Source organism: Hemitrygon akajei, chromosome 16 (assembly GCF_048418815.1).
Source record: "Hemitrygon akajei chromosome 16, sHemAka1.3, whole genome shotgun sequence".
Lineage (NCBI taxonomy): Eukaryota > Metazoa > Chordata > Chondrichthyes > Myliobatiformes > Dasyatidae > Hemitrygon > Hemitrygon akajei.
In genome coordinates, this window is record NC_133139.1 from 28536034 (window position 1) to 28542372 (window position 6339).

Below are 6339 nucleotides of genomic sequence, written 5' to 3' on the forward strand. Positions count from 1 at the left end.
TTTATGTTTCCTGCCCACTGACCCTGACCTGCAGTCCTAGCCTCTACAGCCTCCCAAGTTTCCAGAGATGTATGGTGGACCGCATTCTGATTGGCTGCATCAGAGCCTGGTGTGGAGACCCAGTGCACACGGTCACAAGAGGCTGCAGAGGACTGTAGACCCTGCCCGCTCCATCACGGGCACAACCCTGCCCGCCATTAGAGCATCCTCAAGATACAGTCACGTAACACGCGCAAAATGTTGGTGGAACGCAGCAGGCCAGGCAGCATCTATAGGGAGAAGTACAGTCGACGTTTCGGGCCGAGACCCTTCGTCAGGACTAACTGAAAGGAAAGATAGTAAGAGATTTGAAAGTAGGAGGGGGAGGGGGAAATGTGAAATGATAGGTACCACCCCCTCCGGTCTTCTCCTATCATTTCGCATTTCCCCCTCCCCCTCCTACTTCCAAATCTCTTACTATCTTTCCTTTCAGTTAGTCCTGACGAAGGGTCTCGGCCCGAAACGTCGACAGCGCTTCTCCCTTTAGATGCTGCCTGGCCTGCTGCGTTCCACCAGCATTTTGTGCGTGTTTGCTTGAATTTCCAGCATCTGCAGATTTCTTTGTGTTTGCTCAAGATACAGTGCCTGAAGGAGGTGCAATCCATTGTTAAGGACCCTCACTATCCGAAAGATATCTTCTTTTCATTATTACTATCAAAGAGGGGGTACAGGAGCCTGAAAGCTCACACTCAATGGTTCAGAAACAGCTTCTTCCCTTCTGCCATCAGATTTCTGAATGGTATATGATCCCTCATTATTCTTTATTTTGCACTTTTAAAATTTTGTACTTTATAGATTCTTATGCACTGCAAAGCAGCAGATTTCACACCACACGTCAGAGATAATAAATCTAATTCTGATCCTCCCACATGATTTTGCCGCAGTTCCCCAGTGTACCTTCCATCTCTGCCCCACGTCCCTTCCAGCTGACTATGGAATAAATTTCCCGCACCCCTGTGTCCCTGTCCCTGCCCTAGTTCAGTGCTGGTCTGGCGACATTGGTTAGCTGCTCTCTCAGGATTAGCTGCACCTTGACAGGTTGGAGCTAAGATCAGAAACTGGATCTCCTGCTCCGGGGCCTGTCAATCAGGTCCAGCCACATTTTCATTACCGAACCCGTCCGTGTGCATTTTAACTTCTGTACAAGATGGCTCGGCTGGTTCACTCAGGGGAGTAGTCTACTTGTGTAACACGTTACTGGGAGCTGCAATACAATCAGGTATCTCTGCAAAGGTAGTGACATTTGATTGGTAATTTGTCCCTTGTCCACCATGACTCCCTGACATTCCTCCCACCCTCACATCTACCCTAAGCACCAGCACTAGACTTGAGACATCCCTCATTCCAAATCTAAACACCTTCCTCTTGCCATTCATTCCTCCTCTCCTCCTCCTCTTTCCCTAGTCATCCCCTTCTCCAGCCTGATACACAAAACCCTCCTCTCCAAAAAACAGGGCCCTCCCTTCCACTGGGACACCTCTCCCTGTGAAACCCTAACCCTCCACAACAAACTCCCCAGTCCCACTCTTGCCATTTCCTTACAGACTCAGGACTGAGATGTGGCGCTGTTGTGGCAATGAAGCTTTCTTGTTCGGGAATGCGATTCATGGGCCTACCGTAAATTGGTTGTGTTGGCCATGAATCGCGCTCCCAGATGACTGTGGTCTTTAGACATAAACTGCTCCGAACAGAGGAGAGGTTTGGGTGGCAACAATGTCACATACCTTCACAGCTCCTCTAAGGCAAGTTAATAACCCAAGGCATTTTTTGAAAAGGTTTATTTTGGCCGTGAGTCACACTGTTTTAATGTACATGTGACAAAGAAAGCTAACCTTTATCTCACCTTCAGGAAAAATTATTTGACTTCTTGGAAATGCATACAATGGGAAAGTGCTTTCTTCATTGAGACCTCTGAGTAACTGGGGTTAAGACAGAACTAACTCTCGATGGCCCATCTGAAGTGTGGACTTGGGTGATGTTGGGACAGGTCACCAGGAGTTTGACCAAAGCAATGGGATTAAACGGAGGAGTGAAATGAAAAATATTGTGGTGTGCAAATAACTAGATCACTGAATCAGACAGAGGAAAGCCATTTATTTGGTGAAATGCTTTGAAATGTTCCCATCACTAAGACCGTATAGATTCTATGTAGAAAGGAACTGCTCACTGCAGGGATTTGGAGAATTCGACGAGCCAGGCATAGAACCATTGGCTCTCGAGCTTGTCTTGTTGGTATCCTGTCAGTCTCGGCAGGGTCTGGTGATCCATGAAATATTAATGGGTGTAATTCAGCATGAAGCTGGGTTACCATTCAGTGAAGTGTTTTAATTATACATAGGTGTAACTGAACCAACGCAAGGTGTGTAACCCACTGATGATGCAGAGCTAATCATTTATTTAGGACCTTGCTTGGAATGACAAAATCAGATCAACGCAAGTCCACGCTTCAGATTAACACTGAGTTCCACCTCACTCCATTGCCCAGCAGTCTCAGTAAAGAAAGCACATTCCCATTGCATGCACTCCCAACAGGTCAATTCGTTTCTCAAACAGATTAGCTTTATCTGTCACGTGTACATCAAACCGTAGGCCGCCAACGCTTCCAGCACCGACATTATTTATTACTTAGGGATACGGCACGGAAAGGCCCTTCAGCACCAGTGAGCCTCGCTGCCCAGCGACTGACCTAATTAACACTCACCTATTTACAATGACCAGATAACCTACCGACCGGCACGTCTTTGGACTGTCGGAGGACACCCGCACGGTCACGGGGAGAATGTACAAACTCTTTACAGGGGCTGCTGGAACTCCCTAAGCTGTAACAGCGACCCGCTAACCGCTACGCTACAGTGGCTGGTGCCCATAGCATGCCCACACCTCACTATCCCTAACCGTACGCCTTTGGGATGTGGGAGGAAACTGGAGCACCCGGAGGAAACCCACACGGTTACAGGGAGAACGTATAAGCTCCCTATAGGTGGCAACAGGAATTGAACTGTAAACAGTGATTAGCAGTAGGCAGCCGTTGGTCCCAGGGGATGATGGGTTTGTGTCTCTGCTGGACTGTGCCCTCTCCAGGGTGCAAGCCTGGGCAGGAAGATTTGAAGAACCGGCTGTTGCCCATGAAGCGGGCTCCCCCTCTCCACGTCACTGATGTAGTCCGAGGGAAGGGCAAGTGCCGATACAGCTCGGCACCAGTGTCGTCGCAGAGGTTGCCAGAGTGAAGTTATAAACAACATCAAACTGCCTTAGGGACCCCGGCTCCGGATTTCTTCCTCGGGATTTACTCCCGAAGCCTTTCCCATGGGTGGGTATGGCCACAAGGCAGCGGAGGTTTAAAATCAGAGTTTTCCTTCTCCCAGGCGGGCTGCCGTCCAAGGCCGACGAGCCTCACCTGCCCGAAGCAACTGGTTTTGAGGCGCCAGTGGTCCATCTTTGCCCCTTCTCGTGTCAGTAGAAACAGTTCTGTGGGGCCTAGTAGCTAAGCCACACGTGAAGGCAAGACTTGGACGTGGTTGTCAGAGTCTGTTAGAGACACACGCCATTTAGAGCACGTTATAGGTAGTGGGAGTTTATCCTCACTACCACCCCCGGCTACAACCTTAGGAACCAATCAGTGATTACTACTGCTGTAAAGTGCTCGCAGTTCTGCTATCCTACCATTATATAGAATCCAAGCATCCATTCTCTTCCCATTCACTCTCTTTGGAGGACATCCTAAAGGAACACATTCCTTCCTCTTCATATTTAACAGAATCCAAGGATCAAACCCACCTCTCTTCAGTCCGACTGAATATATTTGAATGGAGCTACCTCCTCCTACTTTGCTTCCATTATAGACAATTCCAATGGAAATAATTCCCACTATTCAGTCCTCCTGTGCAAAATTCTAATCGTGTCTTGGAGAAATGCTAAATCTTCAGCAGAGAAGAGAACCAGCCGCGAACCCACAGCTTCACCAGCAAGTCTAGAAAAAGGTGGATATTCTAGCGCTCTTTAGAGATGCCACACTTGAAGAAAGGAGACGTCCATATTTGGTAACCGGTCAGGGGGTCTCCCTGCTGTCTGACACAGGGAAAGTCATCACCAGGCTCCTATTCACACTTCCTGAAGATCTGCTCTCTGGTCTATTCAAAAAACAGTTACTACCCGCAAGCCATCAGGCTGATTAATGCCTCCACCCATTAACCGACCCCACCACACCCCCTATCACCACTACTTTATCATTTCTGGTCAGAGTCACATTGCATGCAGCTACTCTTGTATTTGCACTCACTTTATGTACATACAGTCGATCGATATCAGCTAATCTCATGTGTTTATAGTATTGTGTTCTTTATAGTTAATTGTTTTTTTACACTGCATCAGATCCGGAGTGAGAATCACTTCATTCTCCTTTACGCTCGGGTGCTGAAGAATGACAATAAGCTATCTTGAGTTGCAGTGAGGACTTTGTCCCCCCTAGGGGGACAGTGAAGGTGATCTCTGTGCAGCAACTTCAAGAGCAACACAGGGGGCAGCACCAGCCGCTGTTGTACACGGCCTTTTTCCGAAGCCTTTTGTGATCTTACTACGCACCCCCACCCCCGGTCAGGTGAGGGGAGATGTCCGGCACTGAGGTCCAAGTTAATCAGTCAACCAAACATGGAGAGGATGCGTTGTTTGCATTGCCAAAACTGGACTCCTAAAGCAGAAACTCTCTTCCGAACTTTTGGGAAGCTGGTCAGAGAGATCCACAATGTTAACAAAGCCTCCCTGAAGAAATGGGGCATCCCCATTGAATCCTAGGAACATCGGTCCTGTGACTGTTCAAAGTGGGGAAGGAGGGTATTGAGTCCAAGCACGTGAAATTCACAGAAACCTGGTGGAAGTAACAGAAGGGGTACCCCACCTTCCTGGCCGAACTAGCTGCCACCCTCTGCCCCTTTAGCGCCTGAGAACCCACCAAGCCAAGAGTGAACAGAAGGCATCCTGAATCCTGAGGCTGTCCCTAGGAAGAAGAATATTTTGCACCAGTTGTTTCAAGTACTGGGCAGAAATGACACGTACAAAGTGTGCTCATGATAATTAGCAGGTTATTACTCGTGTAATATTTTATATTTGTTAACCATTGAAATCAAATAAGCCATAGTCCAAATACAACATGTTTAAGTCCACCAAGAAAGGGAGAGGGCAATTTGAAGGTAAACAGCTGTTCCTCCACAGACAGTCAACCCGGACTCTGATGTGCCTAAAGTAAACTTTCCCCTGAAGTTAAATGGGTAATATTTTTCTAATGAATTAGTCATCAGCAATATGCGGATGCACACGTAAAACTAATTTAGACAATGGTTTCAAAGCAGAAGGAATCACATGATAAATGTCCTTTCCCACGTTATGTTACCTTGGACATGTGTAGCTATTGTTCAAAGCAGACCTCAACTACCTAGTTGATAGGGTACATTTGAAGTACCTTTGTGCTCACCAGGTTACTGGGGCCTACTCATACATCTTGTGAGCTGGTTACTGCTTATGTAAGATCCTCAGTTTCGTGAGCCTGCAATAAGATCATGGCTGATCTCACCTTGGCCCAGGGTCCATTCTCCTGACTGTTCCAATAAACTATCAGTGCCCTAAAGAAAACAAACCTGGGCCTTGAATAATGGGGAACGCTACAGTAACTCACAACCAGTACATTCGCAGTCTCTACATCCATGAATTTCATCGGGTTCAGGGGATTTGTCATTCTATTAGTTTGCCTGGTAATTTTTTTCCTGTGGTATATTCCTCCCTCCTTTTTGCCCCTTTATATATTTTAATAATATTGAGAGGCTCTTATTGATTTCTACCATGAAGACTGATGCAAAATATTTGTTCATCTGTCATTTCCTTCACTCTCATTATTAATTCCCCAGTCTCATCCTCTAAGGGACCAATGTTTACGACTTCCTGCATATAAACAGGAAGCTTCCTGCAGAAGCTTCCACTATCTGTTTTATTATTAATAGCTTCCTATCAAAGTATGTTCTCCCTCTTTTATCAATTTTTCCCTCATCTTCTGATAGTTTCTGAAATATCCCGATGTGGCTCACTTCTAATATTTGCAAGTGTTTTGTCTTGTATTTTCAATTCATGCCGTCTTCAGGGAGGGATGGGTCCTTCTCGTGAAAGCTTTATTTCCTAATGGAAAATATGTTTGCTGAAAATGATGAAATGTTTCCTAAAATAAATGCCAGTAATTAATCATTGCTTTACAAAATATTAAGAGGAATAGATAGAGTGGACAGCCAGCGCCTCGTCCCCAGGGCACCACTGCTC